General features: G+C 36.5%; 1 pseudogene; it reads left to right on the forward strand.

Annotated features, from left to right (window-relative positions):
- The first annotated feature begins 13,104 nt into the window (after positions 1–13,104).
- LOC115937310 (U6 spliceosomal RNA) lies at positions 13,105–13,205 on the forward strand (annotated as a pseudogene).
- The last annotated feature ends 4,307 nt before the right edge of the window (positions 13,206–17,512 follow it).

The raw sequence follows: 17,512 nt of genomic DNA on the forward strand, positions 1-17,512 counted from the left end.
TATAAAACCCTGGCAAGCACTGTTGGTGTATACTAAATTTATTGGAAAAATTTTTCTATTATTAAGGGCCTTACTGTCCAGGTTTCAAGACAAAATATATACATAATAATGATGACAACTAACATTTTTGTTATGCATTATAATAACAGGTAGCTGCTCATTTAGATATATTTTTTTGGTAATTACACAGTAACATTTAAATGCAAAAAAGATATGGTATGATTCAATGACCATATATGGTTCCAAAACAGGTTCTACTATTGTTGAGAGAATGGAAAGTATAATGTTGATCAATGTGATGAAGGAAGACATCAAAGAAGAAGGTACATGAGAGACTATGGACTCTGAGAAACAAACTGAGGGTTCTAGAGGGGAGGGGTTGGGGGGATGGGTTAGCCTGGTGATGGGTATTAAAGAGGGCACGTATTAAATGGAGCACTGGGTGTTATACGCAAACAATGAATCATGGAACACTACATCAAAAACTAATGATGTAATGTATGGTGATTAACATAACATAATAAAATTAAAAAAAATTTTAAAAAAGAACCTAAAATAAAAAGAGGGTACATATGCTTATTACTGACATAGGTAGGAATAAATTATTAAGAAGGAATAAATACGGGAAGCCAGGTGGGGATTCATTTAGCAGGATTATAAAGTTGCTCAAGCACAAGGCCTATTTTAGAGGGCATTTGTTAATAAAGATATAAGGAATGTCCAGTTGAGGAGGTGGAGTTAAAACTCAAGGCTAGTGATTTGAGAGTAGAAGAGTTATCTTGGTTTAAAGTCAAGGCAATGGTTGGCATGGGGATATAATGTGTGGTCGTCTGGATACTTCATCTTTTAATCAACCAGAGCATTTGTGAAGGGTCTATTTTATTTATTATTCTAGTTCATTAAGGTTCTCATTGAAGAAAGCATTTCCTGCTCAGAAAAATTACTTGAATGAGTGTTGGAGAATTCTAACCAAGTCCAGATAAGGCTAAAGGAGGAAGAAGCATTAACAAAACAGAAGGAAAAATCAGATAGAAGAAAATGCAGGTGGGACTTACACATAACTAAACAAAAGAGAGTTTTGAAAAGGAGAGTGGTGACTCCTAAAGGCTGCTGAAATTGCCAGTGGGGTGAGTTCAAGAAGGGCTGACTGAATTTTGTGATTAGTTGCTCACTAATAACCTCTGTGATTACCTTTTCTGAAGAGAATAACAACAGAAGTCAAATTGAAGTAAGCAAAGAATAAAATGGAGGAAATGATGACAAATTTTGTCAAAAAAAGAGGAAAAATTTTTTTAAAAAAGAGGAAAAATAAAAGGAGAGTCAGAAGGATCAGTGGAATCAATTAAATCATTATCACCAACAGAAAATGGTTATTGCTCAAACACTGAATAAATGCGTTCTGTTAGACTGACACTGCCCAACAGAACATTCTGCAATTACAGGAATGTTCTCTATCTGCACTGATCAATATAGTAGCCACTAGCTATATGTACTTACTGAGCACTTGAAATATGGCTAGTGCAACTAAGGAGACTAATTTTTATTTTTATTTATTTTAAGATTTTATTTATTTATTTGACAGAGAGAGACACAGCGAGAGAGGGAACACAAGCAGGGGGAGTGGGAGAGGGAGAAGCAGGCTTCCCACTGAGCAGGGAGCCCAATGCAGGGCTCGATCCCAGGACCCTGGGCCGAAGGCAGATGTTTAACCATCTGAGCCACCCAGGTGCCCCAAGGAAACTAATTTCTAATTTTATTTAATTTTATTTTTAAATTATACACTCACACATGACTAAGAGCTAACATATTGGATAGAAGATACAAATATTGCTGATATAAATAGCAGAATAGGATATCACCTTTTGAAATTGAAGAATAATTAATATAAAATAAAATGCATCAATCTTATTTGATAAATTTGAAAGTTGAATATTCCCGTAAAACTACCACCCAAAACAAGATATAAAATTTTCCATCAGTTCAAAACATTCTTTCTGTCCTTTTCAAGTCAATTCACCTCCCACTTCTGAGAGCAGCCATACTCTCTAATTTTTTATATAAACAGATTCTTACAGTATTTTTCTTTTCTATCTGGCTTTTTTCATGTAACAAAATAGTTGATGTTCGTGCATGTTATTGTATGTCAATTCCATGATATGGATAGACTATAATTTGTTTATCTACTTTCTTATTGATGGATATTCTGTTGTTTCTGGTTTGGGACCATTATACAAATACTATTTATAACTTGGAAGGGAAATGTCAGATTTGACCATTTCTACTGCAAGTTGCAGAATACTCCAAATGGCCTGGCTTATGTGATTGAACTATCTAGGGAAAATATGGCTTCAGATGCTACTTGACGTAAGTGTTCATACAGTGCCCTTAATATCTAACTTCTCTTTGTCCATCTTAGCTCTTCTTCCTATTCCATTTAAGGTCTAGCATCATGGTGGCAAAACAGCTGCAACCACGAGAGTCTCACATCCTTATAAACATAACTAACTCCCTGAAAGGATATATAATATAAATATAATTCTATAAGAGATAATTATAGAATAGCTTTTATGAAAGCCAGATCTATCTCCAAAATGTAGGTAAAACCATCTAGATTTCATGGGCATAATGTGGTAGGTTATTTGGTTGCCAAAGGAGTACTGCTTTTTGAAGAAAAATTTGGGAAGACAGAGACAAGATATATAATCTAGTGGTTTAGATGCTGGACTTTGGGCTAAGATTGTAAATAGCAGCAATATCACCTATCAGATATATATTGATCAAGTTCTTTGGTTCCTCTGTTTATGTATAAAATGAGAAGAATTTATAACACTCAAAACACAGTTAGGTTGTTGTGATTAGATGACATAATGTACGCAAATGTTAGCACATTTGCATACATTATGAATTATCATTATTATTAAATATGCTCAATGAGTTTCTTCTATATATGGAGATTTAGAGATCATGAAGAATTTTTATTTCATACTTGAGGATTTGAAATGGCTGGAGCTAACTTTGTTTAAGCTCATACACTAATAAATTACTGAACCAGAGCTAAGACCATTCCCCATTTTTTTTTCTGTCCATTCTTGAAACATTGTTTCAAGTTCTGACTTACTATCTTTACCTAGTCTTTTTCTTTGAGACTTAAAAAAGAATTGTATTTACAAATAGATAAGCAGAATTAACTCTCCCTGAGTGATCCTCACAGGATACAGTGTCGGTATTAGGAAACAGTCCAGTCTTGAAAGATACAATTGGATTACTTGGCCATTTTTACCTCTTTCATTGTTTTGTTTACCTTTTCTCTCTCCTTACTCTGTTCATTCCTCCATTAATTCTCAGTTCTCTATATGGAATCTTCCTAATGGTGATTCTAACTTCCTAAATAGTGATTCTCACTATTTAGCTTACACAAGAGTCTCCTGTTGTAGCCAAGAAGGTGCTCCTGAGGAATGAAGAGATCAGTGAACACCAACTACATCTGTACATCTGTACCCTGTCCAGAGGTTTCTTCTCATTACCGTCTTCTCCATTCCCACCTCCTCCCACAGAGAACAGAGTACATGGTCCTGTGTCAATGAATTCCTAAGGCTAGTCAAAAGGAATGTAAGGGAAACTGAAGGTAAGAATAGATTAAAGAAGAGAAATGTAAAACAGCAATTGCCATTCCTCAGATACACTGACCTCAATTTCTGCAGTTCCTTGGGCCTGCTTTGTTTGATATGTGGCTTTTACTCTACTGGGAGTTACCTTAAACTGAAGAAACAGAAAACAGTATAGAAGATTTGTTTGATTCTTAGCAAAAATTGTCCTCCTGGTGGCAATGCCAATCTTTCTTCTCAAAGTGTTGTAATGGAGGTTTCCTAAAGGGCAAATAGCCCTCCCATCAAGCTGTAAAGAAGGGCAACATCTGAAAGAAGTTGAGAATTCTTGAAATATGAAAGGGATGTGGGGAAAGGAAATGTGGGAAGGAAAGGAAGTAGCATCAGAGAGAACTAGAGATAAAGGTGTGTTAACAGATGAGTTTGAAGAAAATCAAGTAGGAGGGGGGAAAACATGGCAGAAAAGATGAGGGGAAGAAAGGAGTAGGTGAAAGCAGAGAACAAGCCAGAGTTGCTGAATCTAGAAAAGCCAGATCTATTTATGGTATTAAAAATGGGAAATGGTGACTCTTGCAGTAGAAATATGTTTGATCCTACAATGTACCCTATAACATTAACTGAAAGAATAACCAGTTAAGATGGAGAAATATAAATGGATTGAGGTATAGAGCTAGTAACCCAGACTAGCAAACAATTGGAGTTCTTTTGCAAGGAGGCAATGGAAATTCAGTTTATGTTTTTAACATTTACTTGTAAGTATCTGTAATTAGTTCATGTTTTTAATTTAACTGATTGATAAATCTAGTTGTAATTTTGCTTACAGTATGCTAATTGAGTTATTTTTAAATGGTCCTTTGATTTTGAGGTGTGAATTTGACAGTTCTAACTAAAACTATTTGGAACTGAAATATCTAAATGTGTATACACCGTTCTGACACTGGTCATCATATTTCTGTTCCTTATTGATGCAAAGGGCAAATCATTACCTTAATTTCTATAAAGACTATTATCGATATACTATGGAAGATAATTAGATTATGATCTGACAAGAAAAGTTAGTTATTTTATACTACTGCTAATATAATTTGGATACACTGTTCAGGAAAATGAGAGGTTTATAGCAATGTGGAGCATCATCACTGGGCAATATTATTTTCAGCTTTTCTCTATGTAAAAAAGAGTTATATGCTATTTTTAAAAATATTTTATTTATTTATTTGAGAGAGAGAAAGAGAAAGAGAGCAAGTGAGCGAGTGCTGGGGGAGGAGCAGAGGGAGAGGGAGAGGGAGAGAGAGAATCCCAAGCAGACTCTGCACTGAGCTTGGAGCCTGACTCGGGCTCCATCTCATAACCGTGAGATCATGACCTGAGCCAAAATCAAGAGTTGGACATTCAACTGACTGAGCAAACCAGGTGCCTCTATACACTATTTTTAAATACTTGACACATAGTTTAGGTGGAAATAGTTATGTGTTTTGGTAATCAAATAATCTACCAATATTAGCATTTACATTATATGTATGGAAACTACTCTTTGGGTACTTGGTATTACTGATAAAATGTGATCTCAACATTTTAATGTCTACCATTTTCTGCTATTATTTCTAGGATAAATTGCAACACATCCCTCCCTTCCCATTTTGATGTCCTTTAGTTGATTTTTAAGTGATTTCCATATAAGATATTTAATGCCTAATAAATATCAATACATTTCCCAAAATAGCTTTTCCATCAACCTCAGTTCAAATTTTCACTTAAAATCATCTACATGAGTATTTGCCAGAGCCCTATCTACAGGTTCACATTTCTCTTTGTCAAATGTTGATTTAGTGTCATTCCTCCTTGTTATATTATAGGCTATTTATCATCTGGTCAGCTGGTTTCTTGCTTTATTGTTGAAACAGCTTTTCCAGACTTCTTATCCAATCATGGAAATTTATTAACCCAAACCAGAAAACTTTGATGAATCACAGTGTGCATTGCATATATACATTTCACAATAGCTTCTTACTTTGGTCAGCCTTTGGTTAACCTGTTTGGAGTATTTCACTCAGAGTCATAATAATGAAAGTCAAGCCATCCAATCTACCTTAATGCAAGACCCATGCCATAGGGAAAAAGACAAAAATCACTAGTGGAGCTGTTAGAAATTATTTTTAGCTAATTATAAAATAGTTTTCTATACATCTAAAAATAGAGCAATGGTGAATAAATATATAAAAAAATAATACAGGTTTTTGTTTTGTTTTTTTGTTTGTTTTTTACTATTTCTACTTTCTTTGTAGGTAAAAAAGTAGTAATATTTGACATCTATTAGTTGATGGGTATTAAAACCCACCCATGATAAAATACTTCTTGGTTTCATGCTTTATTTTCTATCAAATTTTCATTAGTGCTTTCTTAAAATAAATGTCGAATAGCCAGTGTTTCAGATTTGAGGACCTGCTCTTGATCTCCATACTATGTTTTGGGTCCAGTGGCTGCATGATTAGAACTTGTTAATATTTCCTCTTATTTTATGAATGTTACTTTAAGGAATTCTTTCATACTTAGGTGATGCTTAATATGTAAGAACTCTACCCAAATAAATAACATATTCAGCTTATATGGCTAAAATACAAAATGCTACATTATTTCCATTGTTGATATATTAAGTTTTCATGTTCCTAGCCTTGAAAAAGTTGTTACTGTATTTGCATAGCTGTATATCTGGAAGATCTTTTCCCTAAAATTCTCTGGTCACCTATAAATCCTTCTAGATGTTCTTAAAACAGAAGGCTTTATAGACTGTCTGGACCTAAATGACAGAGGTTGAGGGGGAAATTATATTCCACTAAAGTCAAAAGATATTTATGAAGTGACTTCTCTGTTTGGTGTTGTGAGATATTGAAAATAACTAAAATACTGAACTCATACATAGAGTTAGAAAAGTGGAGAGAACTGGGACAGCATCCATAAATGTGGCATTATACCTGCTAAATACGTGACCGATATAATTAAATGAGTGGAAAGGAAAGAAGTGCTATGGAAACAATTGTAGGTACAATTTATTGAACAGTTGCTATGTCTATATACAAGAAACTGTATGTAAACACACAAAGGTACGCACACTTACATACATATAGAGTTAAACCAGTCTACAAAATTATGTGAATTAGATACACTGTCCCATTCTAATGCTTAAGGAATCTGAAAATTAAAAAAAAAAAATTCAGGAAATGTGTCCAAGGTCACAAGATAGTAAGACACAGAATTAACATTTAGATCCTGTTCTGTCTGTTACCAAAGCCCAGCATGTTTTAATTCTTAACAAGGGGGGAGGGGGACTACCATAGGACAGTATGTTCAGAAAAACCTTCCTGAAATGAGTGAAATGTATGTTGGGCTTTTAAGCATTAGTAAGATTTGATATATGAAGAGATAGAAGATTATTAAGAATTGGAACACTAGCAAGCACAATGTATCTAAAGGAATGAAATCTTTATAAGAAATTTAAAGTGTAGTATCAGTTTGGTTGGAACTGTGGTGACACATTAGGAACAAAAGCAGATGCAGACAGAAAAGCAAGCACATTGTTCAGGACTTATAATTAGGTGGAAAACCAAGAAGACTAATTTAAGTATCCATTGGAAAAAATTAATAAAAATAACTTTAAAACTTATTAATTTTTTAAATGTTTACAGCAATTTTAGGTTCACAGCAAAATTGAGAGGAAGATACAGAAATTTCCCAGATACATCCTGCCCCCATCCATGCATAGTCTCCTATATTTCCAACATCCCTCACCAGAGTGGTACATTTGTTACAACTGATGAACCTACACTGATAAATCATAATCACCTTTCATTCATGTAGTCAATGTAAAAGGAGAATCCCAAGGAAAAATTGGAAGTTAAACCTCAGTCTTTGAAGAGAGAGAATAGGGCATGAAAAAATATGAGAGTTTTCAGTGTAAGAAGTAGAAAAAAATGTGATCCAATTCATTCTACTCTTCCTAAGTACCAACTAAGAGTGAGACATTATATTATTAGGTTAATCCTATCAGAGAAATTGAGAGAAAAAGCACATAGATAGAGAAATTTAGAGAAAAAGCACATTTTAGACAGGGATGAGTTTGGTGTTATGCTATAAAAAAGCATTAGGAATCATTTAATTTGACAGTTTGTCTGAAATATGGAGATAGAGGTCAATATTTGAAAATTTGAAAATGGTCTTGTTAAGGAGCATAGAATTTAAAGAAGTGATGGCAATGCTTTTCAGGTCGCAGAATATATTGTTTTGAGGGAAGAAAGAGGAGGCAGTGAGGGAGATAAAGACCAATGAGTAAAGCAAAACCAAGAATGTTGAATTTTCATAGAGGAAAGACAGTTTATAAATTATGGAAAATATAACACTAAAGATTAAATTTAAGTATTTTGGAAAATGAAAGACTTATATATAATATATTTTTATAATATATTTTTTATTTTGTCCTTTGGCTTATAGAGATTTTGTTGTGGTTTTTGTTTGCTTCTCAAGCACATATTTTCTCTCTATAAACTACAGCCTTCAAAAGAAAGTTTAGATTCCTGTTTAAGATTTCTTGCAAGAGTTCTTACAAAACAAACAAAAAAATAATACTTGGCTGTTAAAGAAAGAAAAAAATTGAAACAGCAAAGGAAAAGAATTTTTACAAAAAAATTACATTTTCTAAAACTGTTATGAAAATGTGATCTACTTTTTCTTTATACAAGGAAATTCAAAAAAATGCATGCAAATTTTAATCTCTCAGGAATGACACAATAAAAAATTTTACCATGGATTAATTGCACAGCTGTTATTAATTATGGTAATCTATGTTAGATAGCAGAACCAACTTTTTTAAAACATTCAACGCACTATTGCCTAAAACAAGTCTTATTTTTTTTTTTAAGATTTTTTTTTTAAAGATTTTATTTATTTATTTGAGACAGAGAGAATGAGAGAGAGAGAGCACATGAGAGAGAGGAGGGTCAGAGGGAGAAGCAGGCTCCCTGCTGAGCAGCGAGCCCGATGCGGGACTCGATCCAGGGACTCCAGGATCATGACCTGAGCTGAAAGCAGTCGCTTAACGAACTGAGCCACCCAGGCGCCCCAAGTCTTATTGTTTTGAGTTGCTACAATTTTTCATGTACATGACTTACATTATACTAAGAATATATCCAAGTTTACAAAGAAGTAGGTAATAATCACAAAATTGATTTGGGACATACCGTCCTTTTAGGAATTTATAGATGATGGTTCTAAAATATGAATTGATTTTAATAGCATGGCAGATGTAAAATTGAATTGTGTGAAGTCCATTAAAACATTTCTAAGGCCATATTGTCTTCTTGAAAATTGGTATGCACATTTCATATTGCTTTACATACTTTAATTGTATTTGACTCCAATTCCCTGAAAAAATTGTCAAGAATGCTGCCTTAAGCTTTGCAACATAACTCACAGAAGAGTCCCATTCCATTGATAGTTACTGCCCAGAGAAATTTGATAATTCTGGGATATATATATATATATATATATATATATACATATATATATATATTTATGAAATTTAAATTTCATATTACATACAGTGACAGTTTATCCTCTGTGTTTATCCCCACTACCTCCTTTCAGAACAGTTTAAAAACAAACAAACCAAAGATATATCTCTACTATTCAGATACCACAGTAATGGTGTTGTAGAAACATGGGAGATGCTGAGTCACTAGGTAGTCCAAAATTGGTATGTTATTGGCTTAAAATTAAGACATCTGGGTGTAATAACTTTGTATAATACATAAAACATATGGAATTTTTAGTAGAACCCTACATCATACTTAGTAGAACCACATCTCCTTTTTAAGTCATATGATTACAGTGTGAATTAAATATGCAATTAAATATCAAGGGTAGGAGACTAGCATCCATGTTTAAATCATAAAAGTATTTGCAAATAATAGCCTAGACATATGGACTATATTTGGTAAAAGTATTGCTAAAGGTGGAATAAACTTGAGGACTTAAAACATACTGATAGGTTACTTTGGATAACCAACTTATACAAATTCATGAGTGATTAAAATTGGGAAACTGTAGTGAGCACAGAGAAATGTTTCTGTAATTCTGGAAATGGCAATGGGTGGATAGATGTTTGTAGTGCAACTGATGGTTTCTCTAGAAAAATCTAGGGACAAAAAAAGAAAATACCATGGGCTGTCTGGGGATGATGGTGGAATAGAAGGATCCTAAGCTCACCTCATCTCATGTATACAACTAGACAACACCTACATCAGTGTAAATAACACAGAAAATGACCCAAAGTCTGGCAGAAAGATTGTCCACAGCCAAATGTAGAGCAGAGGCCACATCAAAAAGGGTAGGAAAGATAGAGACATGGTGGCAAGCTAAATGGACTGATGTGACTGTCCCAAGAGAAAAGAAAGAGTCCCTCACACCAGGCACCCCAGGTACAGGGAACCATAAGGGGAAGATGAATTCCCATAACATTTGGCTTTGAAAACCAGAAGGGCATAATTTCATAAGTTCTTATGATCAGTGGGCTTAACACCTGGAACCTTAAAAATCAGCAGGCTTGGCTCTAAAAGAACTGGGAGAGTAAGAAGAAACTGAGTCCCTGCCCTTAAAGAGATAGCACAACAAATAGTCCCTAAGAGATACAACATAGGAGCAGAAGTCTGAAAAATGTCTGGGGTATTTGGGAAGGATATTTGTTTATTAATCTTAAAGCATATGCTGTAGGGGTAGGGATCATTGGGAGACTTCTCCAGGAACCAAGGAGCTGGTAGACCTCATTTCCTTTCTCTGCCTGACAGCCTAGATACACAGACACCTGCAGGAACCAAGATAGCACAACACTTTCCACCTAGCTTGATAATAGCACCCCATGCCCATGCTTCTATGGCTCTGCCCCCTCCAATCCACCTGACTTTGGTTGGAATTTGGGGTGGCTGCAAGTTCCTTCCTGCAGTGGACCAGTGTAGAACTTGGCTGTCACTGCATGACTACTGTTCTCCTGTAGACCCACTCCCTCCAACCCTGCCACGGGAGTTTTCTAAAGTGGTTCCAGGTCCTCTCCCACAGCAGACCTGCTCAAATCTTTCTAACACTGCACCCCACCCCTGCATTTCCTGAGACCTGACCCTTCCAATACACCCTTGGCAAGAGTACATCCAAAGCAGTGCCATAAGACTGGCTGTGTGCAAGCAGCTGAGACAGGGGTTAGCACCACCACAAACTGACTCCTGCCCCAGAGACAGGGGAAGATAACCACATACACCAGTCCCACTTCAGCCCCAGAAGTAGGCTGGAGGAAGATATCTGGTCTCATGGCAGGCCCCGCCTACCAGTGAAAGCTTCTCAGGACACAACAAAGGGAAAGCGCCCTGCAGTTTGGTACTACTATAGCTCTGGCAAATGCCTAGTCTGTCTCAACACAAGTCTAAGGAAGCCCCACACTGGCCACTAACAACACAAGGAATAAACCCTGCCCACAACAGGCAAAGAGAGCCATTGCAGCTGACTGGACTAAAGGCAAACACAGCTCAGGTATAACAGAAGGGCACATGCAGCACACAGGAGACACCCCTGAAGTGCCAGGTTCTGGTGAACAGGGGACATCACACTTTAGGGCACTAAAGGACCTTTTCTTCATAAGGCCACTACTTTTAAGAGCAGGAGATGTAGCTGACTTTCTTAACACATAAAAACAGACACAGAATTAGACAAAATGAGGAGACAGAAGAATATGCCCCAAATGAAAGAACAGGACAAAATCAAAGCAAGAGAGCTATACAAAATACAGATAAAAACTATGCCTGATAGACAGAGTAATGGCCATAAAGATACTCACTAGACTTGAGAAAAGAGTGCAGAACATCATTGAAACCCTTAAAAAGTATTAAAAAAATAAAAAAAAAGAACCAGAGATAAAAAACTCAACAGCTGAAATTAAAAATACATTAGATGAAATAAATAGAAGGCTAGAGGAAGCAAAAGAACATATCAGCGACCTGAAAGACAGAGTAATGGAAAAAAATAAAGCTGAACAGGAGAGAAAGAAAAAACTTAAAAAGTGAAAAGAGACTTAGGGAACTCAGCAACAGCATCAAGGGTAATAACATTCCCATTGTAGGGATCTGAAGAAGAAGAGAGAAAAGGGAGCAGAAAAATATATAAAAAATATAAGAAATAATAGCTACTCCCCAAATCTGGGGAAACAGAAATCCAGATCCAAGATGCACAGAGAGCCCCTAACAAAACCAACTCAAGGAGGTCCACACCAAGACACCTAGTAAGTAAAATCACAAAAAGTAGTGATAAAGAGAGAATTTTAAAAGCAGCAAGAGAAAGGAAAAGAGAAAGAAAGCAAGAGAAAGGAAAACTTCTGTATAAGGAAACCCCATAAGGCTATCAATTGAATTTTCAGCAGATACTCTACAGGCCAGAAGGGAGTGGCATGATATATTCACAGTGCTGAAAGAAAAAAACAAAACAAAACAAAACAAAACAAAAAGACTGTAGCCAAGAATACTCTTACCAGCAAACTGTCATTCAGAATAGGAAAGATAGTTTCCCAGACAAAGTTAAAGGAATTCATGACCACTAAACCAGCCCTACAAGAAATGTTAAAGGGTATTGAGTGGAAATAAAACACCATAAATAGGAGTAAGAAAAGTAGGAAGAACCAAAGCAGTAAAATAAATATAGCTATAAAAATCCAGTCAAAGATTCATAAAATAAAATGTAAAGAATAAAAAAGATGTGAGGTATATATTCTTTACATCCTTTTATATAATATACATACATATATATATCGATATATAATATATCAATATATAATAGAATATTACTCAGCCATAAAAATGAATGCAATCTTGGCATTTGCAACAACATGGCTGGACTAGAAAATATTATGCTATATTATGCTAAGCAAAATAAGTCAGTCAGAGAAAGGCAAATGCCATATGATTTCACTTATATGTGGAATTTAAGAAACGGAACAAATGAGCAAAGGGGATAAAAGAGAGAGGCACAAACCAAGAAATAGACTCTTAACTATAGAGAACAAACTGATGGTTACAGGAGAGGAGGTGGGTGGAGGGATGGGTCAAATAGGTGATGGGGATTAAGGAGTGTATTTGTTGTGATGAGCGTTAAGTGTTGTATGGAAGTGTGGGTTCACTATAGTTACACCTGAAACTATTATTGCACAGTATGTTAACTAACTGGAATTTAAATAAAAACTTAAAAACAAAACAAAACAAGGAAATAGTGGCTTTGAAAGACACATTGGGCCAGATGGATCTAACAGAATATTTAGAACATTCCAGCAGAATACACAATCTTTTAAAGGGCACATAGAACATTTTCTAGAGTAGATCACATATTAGGACACAAAAAAGGCCTCAACAAATTTAAAAAATTCTGAAGTCATTCCATGCATCTCTACCAATCATGATGTTAGAAATGAGACTGCTTGCTTTGGTAGCACATATACTAAAATTGGAATGATACAGAGATTTAGCATGGCCCCTGCATAGGGATGACACAATGCTATGAAACTAGAAATCAACCACAAGAAAAAATGTGGAAAGAACACAAATACGTGGAGGTTAAATAATACTAAACAATGAATGGGTCAACCAAGAAATCAAAGAGAAAATAAAAAATACATGGAGACCAATGAAAATGAAAACACAATGCTCAACATCCTTCAGCTGCAGCAAAAGTTGATCTAAGAGGGAAAATTATAGCAATGCAGGCCTACCTCAAGAAGCAAGAAAAATCTCAAATAAATGATCTAACCTCACACCTAAAAGACTTGCAAAGAAGAACAAACAGACCCCAAAACCAATAGAAGGAAATAACAAAGATTAGAGAAGAAGTAAACTAGAAACTAAGGAAACAATAGAACAGATCAATGAAGCTAAGATGTATTTCTTTGAAAGGATCAAGAGTTGATAAATCTTTAGCCAGACTCCTAAAGAGAGAGAGAGAGAGAGAAACAGAGAGAGAAAAGACCCAAATATACAAAATATACAAAAGACCCAAATATACAAAATCAGAAATTAGGAGAAATAACAACCAATACCACAGAAGTACAAGGGATTATAAAAGAATATTATAGGGGGAGGAGGAGCAAGATGGCAGAGGAGTAGGAGACCTAAATGTTGTCTGGTCCCAGGAATTCAGCTAGATAGGGATCAAACCATTCTGAACACCTACAAACTCAACAGGAGATTGAAGAAAAGAATAGCAGCAACTCTATGAACAGAAAAGCGACCTCCTTTCTGGAAGGTAGGATGTGCGGAGAAGTGAATCTGAGGTGATATTTGGGAAGATAGACAGCGGGGGAGGGGGCCTCCATTGGCTGCTTCTGGCAAGTGATAGAGCAGCGGAGCACAAAATCAGAACTTTTAGAAGTCTGTTCCGCTGAGGGACGGTGCTCCAGTGGCTAAGTGGGGGGTGAACCCCTCACTGGGACAGTGTGGTCTCGGGACCCTCAGGGTCACAGAAAGACCAGTGGTACCTGAGTGTGGCAGAGCTCCCAGGTATCAGAGTGGGGAAGCCGGCTGCAAAGACAGAGCTGAGGAGGGCTGTCAGCTCGGGGTTGCCATAAACTGTGATCCACGGAAGAGCTGGGCCACTGCTCTTCCAGCAGAGACCCAACAAGCAGCAGGTCCGGGGTGACTCCCCTTTCTCCCCCAGGAGGAGCAGTGCGGGAGCCCACCGCAGGAATCTGCTGGGTTTGGAGACTCCACACGGGGTCGTGTGCCAGAGAAGGAATGCTTGGTCACAGGCCAGGTGAGAACAGAGTGGGGCCAGAGACCAGGGAGACGGGAGTGACTGACTGCTCTACTCTGGGGGCTCACTGAGGAGTAGGGCCCCAAGTTCTCAGCAACTCTGGGGGATAGATTGGGAGGCCGCCAATTTCATTCTCCTCCTCCAAAGCTCTACAGAAAGCTTGCAGGGAAGAAAAGCTACCAAGAGCAAACCCGAGCTGATGACCTAGCCTGGCCCCTGACAAGGGCAGTGCAATTTTGGCTAGGGCAAAGACATTTGAGAATCACTGCAACAGGCTCCTCCCCCAGAAGATCAGCAAGAACAGCCAGCCAAGACCAAGTTTACTGATCAATGAGAAAGGCAGAACTCCAGCACGAGGGGAATACAGCACAAAGAATTCATGGCTTTTTCCCCCATGATTCTTTAGTCTTCCAAAGTTAATTTTTTAAATTTTCTTTTTTTTTCTTTTTTTATATTTTTTTGAATTTTTCTTTCTCCCTTTTACAACCAACACCTTATCTATCGATTCTTTTTTTAAAATCTTTTTTAATTTTCATTTTTAGAGTCATATTCTATCCCTTCATTGTAGTTAACCTTATTTTGGTATATATATAAGTTGTTCTCTCTTTAAAATTTTGGGATACAGTTTCTTCTAACAGACCAAAATATACCCTAAATCTCTAGCATATGGCTTTGTTCTAGTCTCCTGCCTGATCACATTCTCTCCCTTTTAATTTTAATTTTTATTTTTTTCTCTTTTTTTAACCTTCTTATCTTATCAATTCCATTTATAAAATCTTTTATAATTTTCATCTTTACAGTCATATTCCATCCTTTCATCATACTTACCCTTATTTTTGTACATATATAAGTTTTTCTTTCTTTAAAATTTTGGGATGCAGTTTCTCCTAACAGACCAAAATACACCCAGAATCTAGTGTGTGGCCCTGATCAATTCACTAAAAAAAATTGTCTTTTTATTTTTCTTTCCCTTTCTTTTCCCCCTGGTTTTGGGTCTCTTATGATTTGTTTAGTGCATATTTTCCTGGGGTCATTGTTACCCTGTTAGCATTTTTTTTTTTAAAGATTTTATTTATTTATTTGAGAGAGAGAGAATGAGAGAAAGCACATGAGAGGGGGGGAGGGTCAGAGGGAGAAGCAGACTCCCCGCTGAGCAGGGAGCCCGATGCGGGACTCGATCCCGGGACTCCAGGATCATGACCTGAGCTGAAGGCAGTCGCTTAACCAACTGAGCCACCCAGGCGCCCCCCTGTTAGCATTTTGTTCTCTCATTCATCTATTCTCCTCTGGACAAAATGACAAGATGGAAAACTCACCTCAAAAAAAAAAAGAACAAGAGGCAGTACTGACTGCCAGGGACCTAATCAATATGGACATTAGTAAGATGTTTGAACTAGAGTTCAGAATGACAATTATAAAGATACTAGCTGGACTTGAAAAAAGCATGGCGATACTAGAGATTCCCTTTCTGGAAAAATAAAAGAACTAATATCTAACCAAGTCAAAATCAAAAAGGCTATTAATGGGGTACAATAAAAAATGGAGACTCTACTGCTAGGATAAATGAGGCAGAAGAGAGAACGAGTGATATAGAAGACCAAATGATGAAGAATAAGGAAGCTGAGAAAAAGAGAGATAAACAACTACTGGATCAGGAGGGGAGAATTTGAGAGATAGGTGATACCATAAAGCTACACAACATTAGAATAATTGGGATCCCAGAATTAGAAGAAAGAGAGAGGGGCACAAGGTATACTGGAGCAAATTACAGCAGAGAACTTCCCCAAATTGGGGAAGGAAACAGGAATCAAAATCCAGGAGGCAAAGAGAAACCCCCTCAAAATCAATAAAAATAGGTTAACACCCCAACATCTAATAGTAAAACTTACAACTCTCAGAGACAAAGAGAAAATCCTGAAAGCAGCTCAGGACAAGAGGTCTGTAACCTACAATGGTAGAACATTAGATTGGCAGCAGACCTATCCACAGAGACCTGGCAGGCCAGAAAGGACTGGCATGATATATTCAGAGCACTAAATGAGAAAAACATGCAGCCAAGAATACTAAATCCAGTTAGGCTGTCACTAAAAATAGAAGGATAGGTAAAAAGCTTCCCAGAAAAACAAAAACTAAAAGAATTTGCAAACACCAAACAATCCCTACAAGAATACTGAAAGGGGTAGTCTAAGCAAAGAAAGAGCCTAAAAGTAACATAGACCAGAAAGGAATGGAAACAATATACAGTAACAGTCACCTTACAGGCAATACAATGGCACTAAATTCATATCTTTCAATAGTTACCCTGAATGTAAATGGGCTAAATGCCCCAATCGAAAGACACAGTATAAAAAAAAAAAAAGGAAAGAAAAAAACAAGACCCATCGATATGCTGTCTGCAAGAGACTCATTTTAGACCCAAAGACACCTCCAGATTGGAAGTGAGGGAGTGGAAAACCATTTACCATGCTAATGGACATCAAAAGAAAGCTGGGGTGGCAATCCTTATATCAGAAAAATTAGATTTTAAACTAAAGACTAGAATAAGAGATGAGGAAGGACACTGTATCCTACTTAAAGGGTCTATCCAACAAGAAGATCTAACAATTGTAAATATCTAAGCCCCTAACATGGGAGCAGCCAATTATATAAGCCAATTAATAACAAAATCAAATAAACACATCAACAACAATACAATAATCGTAGGGGACTTTACAGCACCCTCACTGAAATGTACAGATCATCTAAGCAAAAGATCAACAAGGAAACAAGGCTTTAAATGTCACACTGGACCAAATGGACTTCACAGATATATTCAGAACATTCCATCCCAAAGCAACAGAATACACATTCTTCTCTAGTGCCCATGGAACATCCTCCAGAATAGATCACATCCAAGGTCACAGATCAGGTCTCAACTGATACCCAAAGGCTGGGATCATTCCCTGCATATTTTCAGACCTCAAGGCTTTGAAACTAGAACTCAATCACAAGAGGAAAACTGGATAGAACTCAAATACATGGAGGTTAAAGAGCATCCTACTAAAGGATGAATGGGTCATCCAGGAAATTAAAGAAGAATT

This window comes from Leptonychotes weddellii, chromosome 2, assembly GCF_054177405.1.
Source record: "Leptonychotes weddellii isolate Sample4059 chromosome 2, ASM5417740v2, whole genome shotgun sequence".
NCBI classification, from domain to species: Eukaryota; Metazoa; Chordata; class Mammalia; order Carnivora; family Phocidae; genus Leptonychotes; species Leptonychotes weddellii.